Below are 18,418 nucleotides of genomic sequence, written 5' to 3' on the forward strand. Positions count from 1 at the left end.
CTGGACTATTGAGACAATAACAGGTCTAAGAAGTGCTAAGACTACAGATAAATGGGAAGACCACAGCATTCACCTTTGTGCTGTCCTTCCTTGTGTGTTCTATCTGTCCCTTCAAATGGGTTATCTGCAGTGGTGCTGATGATCTTTCATTTTGGAGGAAGATACAGATTAAGGTGGAGAACTCATGCACATGTCAAATCACAAAGTCTCACTGCACACTTTGTCATGCAGCAGTTAGAGGAAGCTATGTAAAACACCCCTCAAGAATAAACAGAGCAAATACAATGCTCAACTAACTTTTACTTCCCAAAATTGTGAATTGCAGAGTGAAATTCTACATCTGCAGAAGGCGTCAGAAAAAGACAAAGGTAGCCAAGTGCTTCATATAACCACTAAGTCTGAAACACAGGATTCATATATCAGATCTCAATAAATTCAGTTGAACATATCTATAAAATTGTTCTAGAATTTGAAGAATTCTGTTCCCTACAATTGTTTGATAAAGGAACACTAGTGGCATACCTGTTTAAACTGAGACCAGAAAGAAGTGGATTTACAAGTGATCCTAGATTGAAACAGGCAACCATGCATTTTAGTGCCCTACTGAGGGCACGATTTGCCTGATGGAAAATTACAGAAGCCAATAGCCTTCTAACATTAGAAAGATTTAAAAATATTGCTAGAAATATTACAAGAAGCACTGGCCAGAACAGTTTACAGATTTCAAGCTGTAATCTAACAAAAACAATTATTGGAGTTGTACATGCTTTAGTTACCACTATGTGGAAAAACACAGGTTAGCATACAGGAAAACAAGGCAATAATTACATCATTTTGCAGCCCATCAGCAAGTGCCCACAGAACATGTATGGTAGGGACAAAGAAATGACAGATGTGCCATTAGCACAGGAGAACTATTGACAGGAGCAGTGAATACCCTCTGTGAGAGAATATTTTTTTCTGCTCTTTCTTCAAAGTCAACTTTGATAACATGAAAGATACAATCATTTTTACTTGTATAACAGCATTTTGAACTGGAGTGGGACAAAATGGAAGAGAGCACAGCTAGAAAAATACTGACCAAGACATAGGATTTTCTAAGGCTAAAGCTATGCAAACTTGTACATCCTAGAGAGTGGAAACAACAAATCTAGGTAAGAAGTTAACTCAAAAAGCTGGTTTCACAATGAGGCTATCATTGACCAGCTCTACCAGACAAACAGTATAATGATACTTTGGAATGAGCTATGGAATGAGGAACATATGTAAAGAATTTATGTCTAAACCAGCTGCTGATGTACACCTAAGCAAAATGTTTCTAATGTAAATGCAAGTCAATCAATGTTTCATTCTCTTTGTTAATAATTGCATCAGAAACCTTTTATATTTTCCACAGGTGTGTAACAATAGTATTGGCATAATGCTCTTACAACAGTATAATTTAAACTGGCAAATATCCTAAGCGCTAGTAAAGCAAAAATTAACTATTGAACAATTCTTTAAAACATTTTGGTATTGAAAGGAATCAAGCATTGACTGAGACAGGTCATAAGATATCTGTGTCCTTTGCTAAAAATGCTCAGCTAACTTCTCCTATCTTCCCAGATTGCGAGGCTTTTCTTTTTCAGTAATCAATGGAAGATCTGCAAACTGATGTCAAAGCCAGAAAAGCTTCAGCAGTTCCAAACACCCTCTAGAACACTGGACAAACATAATTGCCAATGCTTTTGTCGAAAATGAAACACACTTGCTGGAGTACCCATTCCCTGTGAATTTTCAGTGAAGCATGGGACTTTGTTTAAATATACAGGAATGTATAAGGTATTTCAGAACATAGTTAAATACATATAAAAATTATTCAGGGGCTGAAAAAAATAATCTAAGATAAGGACCAGAAATACCCTGAACTGGCCTAAAATGAAAAGCCAAAAACGGAATCTTCAGAGTTGTCCCGTGGGCCAAAAAACACAATGAGTAAGTCAACACAAGCAGTACAAAATATTGACATTGCAGTTCTAAGTAGGATAGATTTGTTTACACTGCCTGGAAAAAAAATACACTTCTTTTAGATTAATATTCTCATTTTGCTGAGGCAGCGACTCCTAATAGAATGACATCTAAGCTGGGCTGGTGATGGCGTATATGCAGTTTTTGTACAAGATATGGCACAACTGACAGTAATATCTGATAAGGGATAAGTGAAAGTATAAGTTATTCTAAGTAAAGGAGTGATCTAAATGTTTTATCCTCAAGTCTAATGGATTTAATGGAAAATAATAATGTACATACTGAAAGAAGTACCTAGTTAGATTCCAATCCATGTTAAAACACAGCAGTATCACTATTTTCTTTAATCTGTGAGGGCAATAATCAGTGAGGGCAAGTGGTGGTAATTTTTACTGTGCTACCAGAGAACATACACAGAGAGAAATTAATAGATAATGTATATAGGATATTAATAACATTTGGGGTTACTTCCCATTGCCTTTGCATATAGTGTTATCTGTGTGTTCACAGTAAGAAACATGAGTTGCAAGCTCTAAAGGTTACAAGCGATCATCCTGGGATTTCTGAATACTATAACATAGGAAGAATAGGGCACACTATTTAAATTTCAGAAAGGAAGAAGGTAAGAGGCGTCAAATTTACCTTTTTGCCTAAAGGAGCCTCAAGTAAGTAACAATACTGCAATATTTAGACAACTGAACATCAAAACAATCCGGTCAGAGCAAATGGGCTTTCTGGCTTTGATTAATATTGGATTCAACTTTTTAAGTTTAAGCAGCACTGCCAAACATCTCAAAGTCTAACTGGATCTAAATAATAAAACTCACTATTAGGCCAGTTGTATATAATTCAAAATTGCATTGAACGCTTTTTTAGCATTAATGTTACAGAGCCTTGAAAAAAAAGATAGTATTGTGAACTAAATGGCCATGTTTCTAAATCCCACACAAAAGAACCAGACGGAGCACGATAAAGCTCTTCCACTTCAAGAAGACCCTGTCAGATAAAGTGTATTTTTTACAAAGCATCCTAAGTGGTCAGTGATCCAGTCATTCCCTGGACTGCTGTGCACTCCTCAACCATGGTCAAGGATGTAGCATTAGACTTGTCTTCTGTCAGGGCAAGAACACTTCTAAAATCATAATCTACATTAATTCAGAAATGAAACACAGGCTGAAGAGCCTGGCAGCTGAACAGCAATATGTGAGATCTACCCGGTGAACAGTATGTACTGTAGGCAGCATTGTTAGAATGAAGGAAGACTAAAGATGAAGCCAAGACTCCTGGTGAGATCTATCAGATGCTTATTAGCACAAGAGATTTCAAAAGCTACATGACAGAAGGGATAAAACAACAGAAAACAATCTAGGATAGTGTACAGTCAAGGAGACACAGAAATATCAGTGCTATGTGTGAATATAAGCTAAACATTTGTAAATGCAGTTCTGTAGAAAAACTGATGTAAAAAAAGAAGACAAAAGTACTGACCTACTTCACGGCTCTTCGTGTTCTGACTACCTCATATTAGCTTTAAGGCTAGAAGTTCATCTTCATTTTCATTCATTCAAAATCATCATCCAACTTTCTACTGAAGGCCTCCCTTTCTCCTCATCTGCCAAGAAACCTGAAAGGAGGTTATTAATGTAATGCAATGTGGAAAAGCAGTTGAATGAAACAGTGTCATGACACTCCAAGTATGGTGGAAACTTCTTCCAAGAATCTCTGTATCAAGTCACCTTTGATGTTTACAGTAGGCTTGCAGCTCCATCCCCCCAGTTAGCAAACTTATGTGCATATCTACTGAAGAGGAAAGAAAGAAAAGGAAAGTGTCTTTGCCTCAGGATAAATGAAAAGGGATTTCAATTATGTCTGTTCTTGACAATGTCTAGTATGATAGGAACTTGCTGAAGACCAAGTTCCTGGCAAGACACAAGGGGAGAGAGACCTTTGAGCATAACTATAATTTTGTTAGGATGTTAATTAAAATCCATATTGATCCACAGAGGAAAGTATACAATAGAAAATTGGTATATACTACGTCTAGTGCTGGAAAGTCATTCATAAGAGTACTCAGGCTCCACAGGAAACACAGTGGTATCACTGACACAATAAAGGACCCGAAAACTAAATAGGGTACATGGCCATCACAGTACTATGCTCACTTGAAAGACAAGGTGGGGAACTGTGATTGATTCTATTTTAACTCAACAGCATAAAGCAGAGAGTAGATAAAAAATGGGACATGAACTACATGTTTATAAAGACTTTAAAAGAGAATGACTTAAGCAAAATCCTTTAAGGGCATATACAATGGAAGCAATATGCCCACAACTTTGTCTCAAACCTCCTACTCAAAATTGTCAGAATCAAACACAAATATTTGCCCTTTATTCTTTTTTTTTTTCTTTTCATTTTTAACATATATCACTGCAAATATTGATGTATTCCAATAGGGCAGTATCAACTAATTTAATCCCTGCTGTAGATTATATGATAAGTACCTTTTTTTAAGAAAAAAACAACAACAACAAAAACAAAGCAAAACAAAACAGTACCTCTCCCAATAATTAGATGAGAACCTGACAAATTTCTGTGTCACCAGAAATAGAGACTTTTGCATGAAAGTAAAGATTTTTCTCAGCTTTTTAATGAGTCAAACTTCAAACAGTTACTAGTTAACCTCACATATAATGCACAGACTTTGCATCATTTGCCTTTCTTTGAAGAGCTAGAAAAGATAGGAGGTTTTAGAGTAATTTTGTTAGGGGATGCTCTTAAATAACTATGACTATATACAGTAAAGAATCAAATCGCATGGTAGAGACTGCAAGGTCCAAATTGTTAATCCAACAAATGGATCACCAGGAAATGCAGCATGTATTTACAGTGTTGATTAGGGCAAGAGAATTGAGAACATCCTAAAACACATGGAGCCCAACAATGCAATATACCCAACCAATATTTATTGCTGCCTCTGTAGAAGCAATTTCCATTTTGATGCGTTCTCTCACACATGATGTTCTGAAACAGTTAAGTAACACGAAAAATACAGGTTCAAGATTATATCTGTCACAGATGAAAATACAGCATTTATGCAACATTACATAATAAAGCCACTTTTTTTATGGACCCAAGGTCCTCTTGGGACTGCTACAATCTACATACTGTCATACAGTGATAGATTCTTATATTTGCATATCTGAATTAAAAAGAACCTACATTAATAACCAAAACAAACAAAAGACAGTGATTAAGTCTAAAGGGCTGATGGAATTTTACAGTGTCATTTGGTCCTGGTTAAGGACACCAATAGTTCGCAAAATCTGTCTGGAAAGCCACCTATCTCTCAGCCAACACTTTATAAAGAAATCAAAGAATCTTTTAAAAACAACTAATTCCAGTGGTGGATACCAACACTAAGGGCATATATGAAATTGCTCTGGATACTAGAGGATACTAGAACTGCAGTGAGAGAAGAGACTGATGACAATCCTGCACCCACTTATTCTAAAAACTATGAATGAATTAATTCTACCAAACTGTTTATCTGGCCAGTACGGCAGGTAAGTAGTTCTACTGTGCTAGTATAGGTGAACTTATTAACATTGAATTTTGCCAAATATAATATCAGTTTTGTGGACATAATTAACACTAAGCATGGAGGTCCATAAATGTATGGAATTCAACAAACAGTAATGAGATTTTATGACATGGTATCTACAATAGCAGATGACTGGACTGATGAACTTAGAGGTCTCTTCCATTCTTGTTTTCCAAATCGACTACATATGAATAAGATACCAGATTTCACTAGTACCTTAATCCAGTTTTAGATATGAAGATTCAGAGTTGAAACATGAATGAATCCTATGTATTCATGATTACTGGATTAATAGTCTGAATTATTTGGACTTCTCTCTCACTGATTCTCTTCAGCCATCTCTCTCTCACTGATGTATTAATTTAATGGTACAATTAGTCCAATAAAGGATTAGACATTGATTTTTTATCAGAAGTTTAACTAGAGTTCTAGCCTAAAGTATCAGAGAATACAAAGAATACATCATCCTCATGTGTTTTAGCAGTAAGCATTTTGTATATATATATATATAAATATATATACATATATATACAAAATATATAATATATATTAATATAATATAAATATATATTTAATACCCATTAAATTATATATTAATTATATCTTAATACATTAATTAATTATATAATATAATTATATGTTTAATATGTAATATATATTTAATGTATATAATATATATATACTTCCATATATAAAAATAAGCATGTGGGTAAATTGCTGCAAAAAAAGCTGTATCTGACACAACATTCTGAAATCTCCAAATAAATTTGTAACATAACATAAAAAAAATATATTTATGTACACATAGCTATCCACATCTGTATATCCACCATCACCACATACTTTTGGTACAGTATATTCAATACATGCAGTATATAAAAATGCAGGCAAATACATCATAATTTTCTAATAGCATGCACTTTTCCCGAATATTTTATATGTTCTTGATTTAACCTACCAAACTTCACTGGAAAATAAGGACTAATTTTAAGGTGGGGAAAGTGAGATAAACAAACAAATAAATAATAATAATAAAACCAAAAAATCACAGGCTTCCCAATTTTTTATTGTCATATCTAATCCACTGAAACCTACCAGCCCTGGTTTCAGTATTATCTTCAGTTCTAGACCACTTTTTCATGGAGATCTTTCCAACCATGCCCCCACCCAACCCTGAGAGAGAAACAATATATTCAATCTGAGGAAGCCACCTGTGCTTTTTAATAGCTTTGGCTGACAGAGAATAGGTCTTGTAATAGATGAGATACATAAATGGAAAACCATTCAACATATGAGAAAGGTGACTAAATTCACTAACGTAGTGTCAGTTTTTAATTCCTAGTTTTGTTTTTTTGATTTTTTTTTAAAGGCCATTCATGAAATATTAGAGATGCCTGTCTTTTATTAACATTGTGTCCTCTGACATCTAGTCAGTGAAAGATAAAAAGATGGCATTAAGTTTTAGCAGTGAAGTGAAATGTTGCATGGTGCAAGGTGACCCAGTCTCATTTAACAGATTACCAAAATATAATCAAATAAAACCTATGATCTTTACACTGGCAAAAACAGTGCAGCAAGAGGACAAATACAATTTTAAAAACTGAAAGGATCAATTGAAATGAATCATGTATATTTGTAACATATAAATGAGTCCTCTGCAGCTACTTGGTCCTTGTAAGCACATCCATATAGCAAGTAAATTTGAGTCCAAGGAAGTTAAGTGTTCTGTAAAATTTTATCCTACCATTATATCTAACCCAAAATAGATGTCCCAAATTCAATTAGGCTGTTTGATTACAATAGAAGTTGACCATGCTGTTCATCTTAATCTATCTATCTAATTTATCATCTTGTATCTACTGGTTGATAACTCATATTTAACAGGGAACACATTGTCTAACTGCACAAATCCACAGCTCAAAATAAAAATAAAAAAAAAAAAAAGAAAACTCATATGAGTCTGGTGATGTATATGTAATTCAATTATACCAAGAAAAACTGCCTTGGGTTAAGGTTACTGAAAGAAAACTTTAGGAAGCACAGATTTTGTAGAACAGATCTAGACTTAATTGCCACAATTCCTCTCACTCTGCTTGTTTTCAATTGTTAGTACAATTTTCATATACCTTTCTCTAACATGTTTTCTGATAGCTACTGACAAACTTGAGATATTTTCATGATGGACTCTGGCTGTAATCCATCGTGGCAATTCCTCCTTTTCTAAACCCTCACATTTAGTCCTTCAAATCCATTCACTGAGAGCTGCCTCACCTGCCACTCTGATTGCAATGCCTCCCAGACCCTCATCAGCTCACCTCATCTATCCACTGTCACACAAACTTGGGCTCGATTTGTTGAAATGGAGGAAACTTCTACTGGGGTCGAATGATGTAATTTGGGGCTGAAACTAAGTGAAGCTTGCTGGTTTGGATAGCATGTTAGGTGAAATTCTGTGAAACAAATCCTGAAAGAAAACAAGACAAAACTGAATTCACCCCTATATTTTGCATGGAATTACTGTTTTCATTTTTTTTTTAATTTTTTTTTTTTAATCTAAGCATTTTAAACTATTCACAGTTGACCTGAAAAAGGTGCAAGCAAAATTAAATGAAAAACTGCAATTTTATTTTATTTTTTATTTTTTAATATCCATTGGCAAAGATGATAAGGGAATAAATGTCCAACAGAGTTAATCCCTTACTTGCTTATTTACTGTTCACACAGTTATTACCTAACAGGCCAAGGGTTTATGTTATTACCAGGACAGTTGCTGAATCTAGTAGGGTTAAGTCCCTTCTCCATCTCTTTTTCCAAAAGGTGTTGGCCAGAAAGCCAAGAAAACAAAACCAACTGAAAGCAATCAATTAAAAAAATATATATATTTGAAAAAAAAAAAAAAAAAACAACAGCCAAATCAAAGCAGAAAAATGTAATAAATGTTTATTTACTTTTTTTTTTTTTAATATTGTCAGCTCTGTGCTAACTATAGTGATGCTTGCCCTTGCTGCTGCAACCCGGTTGTTAGCTCTCATGAAATGATGGCACAGTACAGATCACCAGCACTACAGCAACACAAGGAAGGAAGTTCAGGACTGCAAGATGTTTGCAGCATCACAGTTTTAATTCTGGAATATTACTGAATAGAAACAGAAAACATAGAAAAATTAAAAAAAAAAAAATGTTTTTGCCCTTACAGATTTATAAAAAAAGAAGAAAGGATGAAACGCCAAGCATACTTTTATTCCTACTCCAGAACACTTATGTAGACAATATGGTACAACGTCCTTTGTGTAGACAACTTAGCCATGTGATGGATGGTGTGACGTGATTCTGATCCTGGGTACATCAGAAAAGCTCTGTAACCCAGTATTTCACTTCAGAGCCACTCATGGCATCCGCTAGCAATGGACCTACCTCAGGCAATGCTTATTGGCCCTCACCTTAATGTAGTAACTGGTAACATGATGAGACATTTAAATAGATGTTCTTCATTTAACAGACAAAGCACAGGGAAAGAGAGTTAGTGAGGGAAGAGGTGACAGCAGACACTGCAGAGCTGAAACACACAAACATCCACAACTTCAAAAATGTTTCTTTTATACACCTGGGAATCTCACTGAACATGGTTTCTTACTCACTCTGCCCAGATTCATGCCATTAAACACAAGGCTTAATGCCTGGGAAAAAAAAAAAAAAAAAGTGGGAAAAAAAAAAACTGTATAATAAAACAGCAATAAAAATCCCTTACCAATTACTCTACTACCTTCTCAAAATAGGAATAGTATCTCTTTTATGATTTCCTTTGCCCCACATTAAAACACCAGTCTAATTATCCTTTATAAAGGTTGACGAAGGCCCCTGTGAAAATCTGCTCAGGGTGATTATTTAGTTGGGGTTTTTATTTGTGGAATTTAGGCAAGAATGTTTCAAGCTGTTTGTCAAAATAACCACTTGATCTGCTTTAGTATTTTTGTATGTGTTAAAAAAATAGCTTTTTCTAATAAACAGAGGGAAAGGAATGATAAATGCTCTAGTTATCAGCTTGCAAGAAGAGTTAAACATGCAGATTGTGTTAAGGGGTTCTTAATTTTGGTGCATTTGGAGTCAATTCTCAAGATTTAATAACTGCAGTGTAACTGGAAATACAAGGCAAAGCAAGATGAAACAAGGGGCATTTTCTCTGTCATTTCCGTAACACGTTTAAGTACTACTGGAAGTGTTTTACTTCACATTTGTAGTTTTGCATGCAAGTTTATTGTTTGAGATTCTGATCACTTTCAAAGTACTGGGCTTCACATTGTGACACAAATACCATACCTTCATTTTAAGAAGAGATGCTTCAAATAATAACTGTATGTATTTATTTAAAGGAAGGTTCACAGTGCTGAAAGCTTGTCTGCTTTTTCCAACCTGGTATAATAACTGCTAAAAAACAAACAAGCAAACAAACAAACAAAAACTAAAAAGCCTTCCCAAAATATTCTACACCAGTGATGTTAAAAAAGAAATATTAACATAGCTAGATTTCTTCTAAGGAAGCATCACACTTTAAAAAAAAAAAATGAAATTCAGTTATGTGCTTTGATTAAATTTTAATTAAAACCATACCTAAGTAGGGTTGTTCTGAGCAATGCTTTCAGTGTATACACAACACAAAGATTGCTAAGGAGAAGCTACCTTGTGAATTATGCAAAAGCAACTTAAATTCATGGTAGTTGCCCCCAGTTGCACATTGTTGCTGGCTTTCACTCCAGCTACCATTGACTTAGCAATCATTGACATAGCATAGGTACAACTCTTACAAACATTTTGAAACTGCATCCCGTCTGCCTCCAGAACTCGATCACAACCTCCACAAAGTAAAGTGTGCAAGTAGCCTGATGACAGCATGAAGACAATGCAGAGGTGAATCTCTGGAAGGTGCAGACAACCACAGCAGCCCACGGGCACCCCTGCTCTAGATCACCCCGATCAGCCTGCATTCCTGCCACATGCCCCATGAGCAGGCCCATGGGACCTTTCGGGCTGAGTGTAACCATCGCAAAACCTTTGCCTATGTTTTTCAGCCCTTCCTAAAAGTCATTAAATATTATTAGGATACAGCAGCTCCTTTTCCTTCTACCACACAAGCTGTACTTTGTAAGCCTGTCAAGAATATATATATTTTTGTTGAATAATAAAATCTACAGTTCTCTTGGCCCTTTTGTAAATACCGTCTTTCTTTCTGTAGCCTGACCAAATTTTTCTGGAGGTAACACAAAAAAGACTCTCCCCACTGAGAGATTCCATGAAGATTGTGTACTGGAAGGTTCTGCTTCTATATTTTTTTCCTTTTAAAAACTTTCTAATTCAGACCCTGCACATCTATCCCTATGATAAACTCTATATAAATTTACTAGAAATGACAATTTTCAGACATTTCCAATCTATGAAAACTGACAGGGAAAAAAGTATTATGTCTCTAGAAGTTGATAGAGTGATTAAAAAAACTACAGAAGGATTATCACTGCCTATTAAGTGTGATAGTTTGAGCAATTTCTATAGAATCCTTTCTTATTTAATTCCTATTAGATTCATTAGCATACTTCCAGCTAATAACTAACAATCCTCCACTGCATGAAAAAAGCCCTCCCTAAATCTGCTTCAATGGCTAGGCATTAAGGCAATCTGGTAAAACTTTCTTTTTTTCTCATTCAACAGCTTTACAGTGTGCTCACTGGTACATGCCCTTGGAAACCCAACACCCCGCTGCGCATCGTGGCCCCATCCTGCAGTGCCTACGGCACGGGTGCATGCTACTCCTGCGGCAATGCCTGCAGCTGCTGCAGAGCTCTCACACTTCTCTCTTCCAAGAGACAAAGTTGGACAGATCTTCAACTGAAGCTCACATAGCTCTTGTTATCATCATTGTGCTTATGAACACATATTTTTCTAATTCAGATACATGTGCCTACCTCACTCAGATTCTTCAGATACCAAGACTCCCCTTTGGTGTCTTGGTATCCTTGGTGTCCTCACCATTTAGGTACCTGAAATGGCTGATGTGTCTCAACCACCTACCTACCCAGCCTACCCAGGGCAGTACAGAGCTTTGTGGCTACTGTGATGCTACACAAGACCTCCCTCAACTAATTTATATAGTCCCACTTAATCTCCCTCCAATATGGCAAGTAACTTTTTTTCCCTGTTTATTTTGTATTCTTTCATTGCAAGACAAACATTTTTGTTTCCAGGGAAAGAAGCAATTTGCAGTATTGTATAGTCGCTTTATAGTTAATAAACCATTACTGTAACATCCTATTGGCATAAGATCACGCAAAGGCTTTCTTGCTGCACAGTGACATTCAATGTTCTTTTCCACTGAGAAGGCCACAGGCTTGGTTTCTCTGTATGTTATTTTTTCCTCTAATTTTTGAGTTCTGTGAATACTGACATAACACATAAGTTACTCTTAATGTTCTTCAGAGTGTTGCTAAATGCTACTCAAACTTTACATGGCAAGCCTGTAACTGTTAACACATCAAATTTTCTACGTTAGTGGTTGTTCATCTGGTATGATTTCTTAATGGACTCTTTTAAAAAGAACTAGATTGTGATTAATTGCAGCCCATGATTATATACATGAAAAGGATTGGTTTGAACCTTTACCCTAGACATGCACTAGGGTGAAAGAAAAGATACAGGTTATGGCTTAATAGTTTTACTTAATTGGTGACATTTCTTAATAGAACCAAACAATCTATGTTTTGTTCATCAAAATCTTTCTCTTTTTTTTTTTTTTCCCCTCCTTATTCTGTCAAGCAGATATCAGAATTGAGCTGGACTCACTGGGACTTTTCATTCAGTTGAAATATGTTTGCGCTCAGCACCTTCTTTTTATGTAAAAGGTTTGTACATCAAAAAAAAATCAGTGGGCTGTAATTGTTAAAGAGCATTCAAACATTTATTTAGATTGGATACCAACCTTTATCATAATTCTCTTATTTTTCTTCCAGTTACTAACCTTTGGCTCCTCAGAATAGGCTAAAATGTCATACAGTTAGCCTGTCTACGGGAGAGTTTTCCAGAATGTTAGAAGAAATTTATATATATAAAATCATTGTGCTGTTTATTTAGTTATGCTTGTATGGGGGGCAGGAGGCTCTAAAGAATATTATCACTCATATGCTCCTACCAAAAGTGTTGTGTATGAGTTGGTGAGCATTTTTAAGGTAGTGCCTAGTTTTTTTAATCTCTGAAAATATAGAACTAGTGCATTTTAGCCAAACAATCTGAGCTCTAATCTTTCTTCCTAAATTCTGTCATATATGCACAAAAGGTTGTTTTGGACTTGTCAAAGTTTTGGAACAAGAGATCCCTAAAACAATGGGTTCTCTTTTTCATCACACTGATTTTTCCAGTTCAGGTTTTTCAGCCATGATGCTCTGGAGCTCTTTGGTTAGATTTCCAATGGCTTCTACCAAGGATACCACGCTTAGGAAGTCTAGACCCAGTACAATAAAGCAAGCTGGTGCTATTATCATCAGTCTGCTACTGACTGAACTGAAAACAACTTCAAATGAACTAATAAATCCCTTAATTTTTTAGTTTCACTAGCTGTTTAAAATTTTTGCCTTTTACAAGCTAACCTTGGAGCTTCAGTAAATCTATCTGACTACCACAAGAGTCACTGTCTGCTCAATAGAAGTGCTCCTTAAGCAACTTTTCTCAGCCTCTAAAACAGAGGTAACAGGATTACCTCTACAAAATAGGGTAACACTTTTGCAAATGTGTTTATGAATGCCTACGTTTGAATGACTGGCGTTTTGATAATGCCCCATTTCCATTAGCCATGCGGTGAAAAGAACACAGTTTCACAGAGAGTTCCAACTACAGCACAGCGTTAGGTGGAATATCTAGTTTAATCAGTGAATCACTGATTTAACATCATAAAGCTCCCTTTTCCTTACTCAGTATGTCAAAATTGTTCATCTCTCAGAAATCATTCAGCTAAACTTATTTCACCACAGTAGGAATATTAAAAAATAGCTAGGCTTGCTGTGACTATTTATCAGAATCTGAAACACTTTGACAATTGAAGATTCAATTTATTGAATCTTGTTTTAAGAGTAAAACTGAAAGGCATATGGTTGATAAAACAACCTGTAAGCACCTTGAACACCATCTCAGAGCCTGTGAACATCTATCAGCATGTTCATTTCCATCCAGCAAGAGATACGCAACCTTACCAGAAGCAGAGCATGACAAAATGTAAAAAAAAACAGAGTAGAAGTTGAACTTCCCATGTACTATTTAAAACATGAAGTCCACAACCATCAAATCAGCAAAGAACATTTGAAGAGGAAAGAAGGGGACTCACTGGCAGCTGTACCAGTGATGGTGCCCACAGGGCACCATCTGCACTCCCTTTGCAGAGCCGGACACAAAACAGTGTCTGTGGCTCAGGGTGGAGGATGGGATGAAACAAATCCCAGCTCCCCCTGAAACCCACACACAGCCCCTGACCTGCAGCAAGTGCCCAAGAGGTGCTGAAGTGTCAGTGTCAGCGAGGAAGGGCTGCTCTCCCAAGAAGTACCGTTGATGAAATTTTGGCATACCTAGAGGGTTTTGTTTGGGGCTGGAGGTTCAGCTCCAGCCACGCTGGAGGACAAGTACATTGGTTTGTTTCAGGGTACCTGTCACAGCCATGGCTTTCAAACAAGGATGTAATAGAAACCAACAGAAGTGTTTTGCCCACCTTCTTCTCTGATGCCTTTAACTGCATCTTCTTCACACATGTTCTTACAGAGAAGTGGGGCACACAGAACAGAGACCCAAATCTCAGGTAAGGATTTTGTTTGTTGTAACTATATAGAGCAAAATATGCATCCACAAAGCAAAATATGCATCCAAAGCAAAAAAAAAAAAAAAAAAAAAAAAAGTTCAAAGCAAAATATGCATCCAAAAACAACAGAAAAAGCAAACTAAACCATCCATCCCATATTGAAATCAGATCTGAAGTAAATTCACTGCAAATAATTCACACAACTGCCAGTAATCTTCACTGAATATACAAGAGCTGACTCCCTTGCTATTACATAGTAAGAAATCATTCAAGTAAACAATCAAAACCAGTATCTGTAAGTTTAGTTGAGAGTTGTGCTGAAGTATGACAGCAGGAGCCACGTGTTCCAGACCTGAAACCTAGCTCTGACATGGAAATCTTCTGCTCGCTAAGAAAATTTGTTCAAAACATCTCCTTAACTTTGCTGAAAAAGGTTCTCCCACTCGAATATAGGCCTGCCTGCATGTTTGGAATTGCACACGTATCAGTGGAATCGAGGCTTTAATCCTTCCTCCTGAGGCCTCGGCAATAAAGTGGGGATAACCACGCTTACCTACTTTGTAGAGTGTTGTCAAGATTAATGCTCGCAGAGCCATCGGTAGGTGAAAATCATTATGGCTCCCATCCGGCAATTGCTAATGCATGGGCTGCCTGCTGCACACGCACAGAGCCCAGTGAAAGCTAATTGACTCCTCCGAAGGTGCAGCAGTTTGCCCAGGCCCTATCAATAAACTGTTAATTGTTTAAAAAACAAAACAAAATGCCACTATATTAAATGTGAACACAGCACAATTTTCAAATGATCCTGCAGACCAGAGCCTCTGGGGCTAAACATGGCGCAGGAAAAGCATTCATAACAGAATACAATACATACACACACACACACACACACACATACCCATATGGGGATATAAAAACACAGCTATTAAGGCAGCTATTCAGTATCGCTGTGCACACACTCCCAAACACGCACTCACAAGCAAACACACACTTAGATGCATACAGCATTTGAGCTATAATAAATAGCATGTGTGCCAACAGACGAAAATACAAACACACCACTGATGCACATTGCACCTTCAGTCCTCCTCTAAACTTTTGTCTCAACTCTCATCTGGAACAGACAGCTGGAAAAAATTATACTCAATGTTCACTTTGGAGAATGTAAATGAAATTAAGAAAAGATCTGAGCCAAACCCGTTTGCTCATCAATATATGCCACAAACCCAATTTAACTGACGTCAAATTCAAATAATTCACCTGACGTCACGCTGGAGAAGCCAACCATGAACACCTCACAAATTATTATTTTGATCCAATTGTTAGAACAGAATTACAGCAAAAACTGCACTTTCCGTAGCTATTAAAGCAGTGACCCTGGCAGAGCATGCTTTTGTGCTGAACTTTTTATATCACCAAGCCTATTAATCAGGTGGCAGTTCAAACTGATGCGCTTTATATAGTTGACCCTGGCCAGTGCTTTAATTACTTGGTATTAAATGGTAATTAAGACTTTTCACATTCAAGTTTAATCCAAAAAAAATTAAGTGTAAAATTCAGTAATTTAATAAAGAGTTGTGTTCTTTACTGTGCTTCAGCCTGGACACTGAGGATGCAGCAATTTACTATTGACAAGCACTAAAGGAGCAGGTCATTTCACAAGTATAGCGTGGACAAAGGTGAACCGGGCAACTGATGAAATCTGTGGCCAAGGCGAAATAGCAATCTCTGAGCCAAATGGTAATAAAGTTACTGAAATGAAGCAGTGTAGCTTCGAAAGTGAACTGTCATAAGGAGGATACAGGCTTCATGATGGCTTGCCTGAAGTAATTAAAACATTATTTCCAAAGAGCCAATCAAGGTGGTTAGCCCCACCTCTGATTTCATATGCAAAAACACCTGGGTAGAACTGACCAAAAACCACCAGCAAATGCAACTACCTTTCTATGAAATAGCACCCACCTTAGAGTATTTACTAAATTTGCAGTAAGTGGGACAAAACAAGTCATACTTTAATGTTCTTCTTTATAGTATAAAATTATACCTCTGTATTTCCAACTACATGCAAGAACCAAGTAGAAACGCAATTACATGTCCCTATCCAAAATTCTCTGCTAAATCAAAGGCAATTACTTCCCTTAATAGCTATTAAAGGCAGATAGTTTAATCATTGGGTAGGCAATCTAGTGTATAGGATGCTGGTACAGTAGTGTGGAGATGTAGGCTTAACTCATGGCTCTGCTACTGACCTGCTAGATGACCTTGGGCAAGTCTCTTCACATTTCAGCGCCTCTTTGTGTCCCTATTAACCTTTGTCCATCTCAGCTATTTAGAATGTAACCCCTCTGACGCTGAACAGTCTCTCACTACATGTTTTTACAATACCAGCACAACAAGGTCACCATCTTCGTTGAGACCTCTAAGTGCTACAGTAATCCTAATAAATAAGAACGATATATTCAATTATTCAGAATCCCACTTACATTTATTCAATTTTCCCATAACATCTGGATAGCTGAGGCATCACCACAGATTAGAACGTGCATCCTACATCCTTTTAATTTTAATGTCTTACCTGCTGTTCGTGTAATTGAAATTTGTATTGATTTTCATAAAGTGAAGAACACCTACCCACTGCCTTTAACACAAAGTGGAATGAACCATTGGTTCCAAAGTTTCCTATGGTTCCCATAGGAAATAAATTGTGTCTGAAAGAGAAACAAGAAGGTCCACCCAAGATAAAGTTTGACCCAGCAAAGCACTTAATCATGTACGTAAGTTTAAGCATAACTAGTCCCACTGAAGTTCCTAAAGTAGGCTTAGATAAGGAATCAGAGCTTTTCAGAGTTTGAAGAATACCCTATAAAAGATTTGGGGAAAAAAATGTGACAAATAATTGAGTGTAAGTATGTTAGTAAATACATTGATATGAACAGGTTCCCAAAGGAGTGAGCAAACATACTGCTTTCCTTGAAAATGGGAGATTAAACAATGGGTGTTTCTTGACCCAGGCCATGCTCCCCAACAAGCACACACCATGTCTATATATGCAATTCAAGGGATACTTCAAGTACTTGCATTTCCTTTATCTATTTCAGTTGTCCTTTGAAAGCATTTACAGGCTGAAAAAATGAATGCAGATATCCCAGTCTGTGACATGTTATCTTCAAAAATATTACCCAATCAAGGTATATTTCTCATAAATTCTGTCTGTACTTTCTATAAATACCCAAACTGAGCTAAATGAAGATAGACTCCAATCAGAACCTAGAAATCAAACTAATAAAATGAAAAACAAACAAACAAACAAACAAAAAAACACAACACAACAAAACAGGAGTTCTACACCAAGGAATTTTATCTAATTTGTTTACCTAGAAGCTTGAAGCCAAAAAGCAGTGAAAAATCATCACAATTCGGTTACTTAAGAAGTATGTACAGTGGAAAGCACATTGACAAGAGTTGTTCTTCTTATCTTTATTCAGATATAAATACCTGAAAATGCTCACCTTCAGCTCATTCTGACTCTTTGGAAACAAAACAAACACAAAATAAGAAAACATCAAACATTCCCAATTGGAAATTTTTACAAAAGCATCAGTAGCAGAAAAGAATTGTAATTAAAGATGTACTGACCCCCAAAGGAAGCTCTGAACAATTATCTTGGCAGTATCTTGGCAGTGCAACTTTCACAAATCAACTGAAATCCTACCTGAATTAAGAGCTCAAGAGTATGCAGATATTGATATATGCCATGAATGACAGTAGAATGATAGCCATCATTTAAGGGAAAAAAACAAAAACAACAAAAAAAACATGGTTTAATAGCCATTCTCTGAAGAAAACTGAAAACCCTACAAAGCTGAGAAAAAGCAGTCTGCTGCCTTCCCTAGTCTCACATTTTTTTACTATCGAAACCCAAGCTTGGGATACAGCATCATTTTTATTTTTCACACAAGAAATCTTGTTTGCAAGTACAGCATGAA

The 18,418-nt window shown here is 36.3% G+C and overlaps 1 protein-coding gene across 3 annotated transcripts in view; it reads right to left on the reverse strand.

The window, feature by feature from the left end:
- Window positions 1-18,418, reverse strand: part of FIGN (fidgetin, microtubule severing factor) — a 103,672-nt gene that overhangs the window by 58,835 nt on the left and 26,419 nt on the right. The window contains exon 1 of one of the 3 annotated variants that reach the window (XM_021277179.4): window positions 3,496-3,624. The exons of the other annotated variants lie outside the window; for them this stretch is intronic. The gene's annotated coding sequence lies outside the window, so the exon portion shown is untranslated. Of the gene's footprint in view, window positions 1-3,495; window positions 3,625-18,418 lie in introns of those variants that run through there. 3 annotated transcript variants of the gene reach the window in all.

The sequence above is a fragment of the Anas platyrhynchos genome, chromosome 7 (assembly GCF_047663525.1).
Source record: "Anas platyrhynchos isolate ZD024472 breed Pekin duck chromosome 7, IASCAAS_PekinDuck_T2T, whole genome shotgun sequence".
Taxonomy (NCBI): Eukaryota; Metazoa; Chordata; class Aves; order Anseriformes; family Anatidae; genus Anas; species Anas platyrhynchos.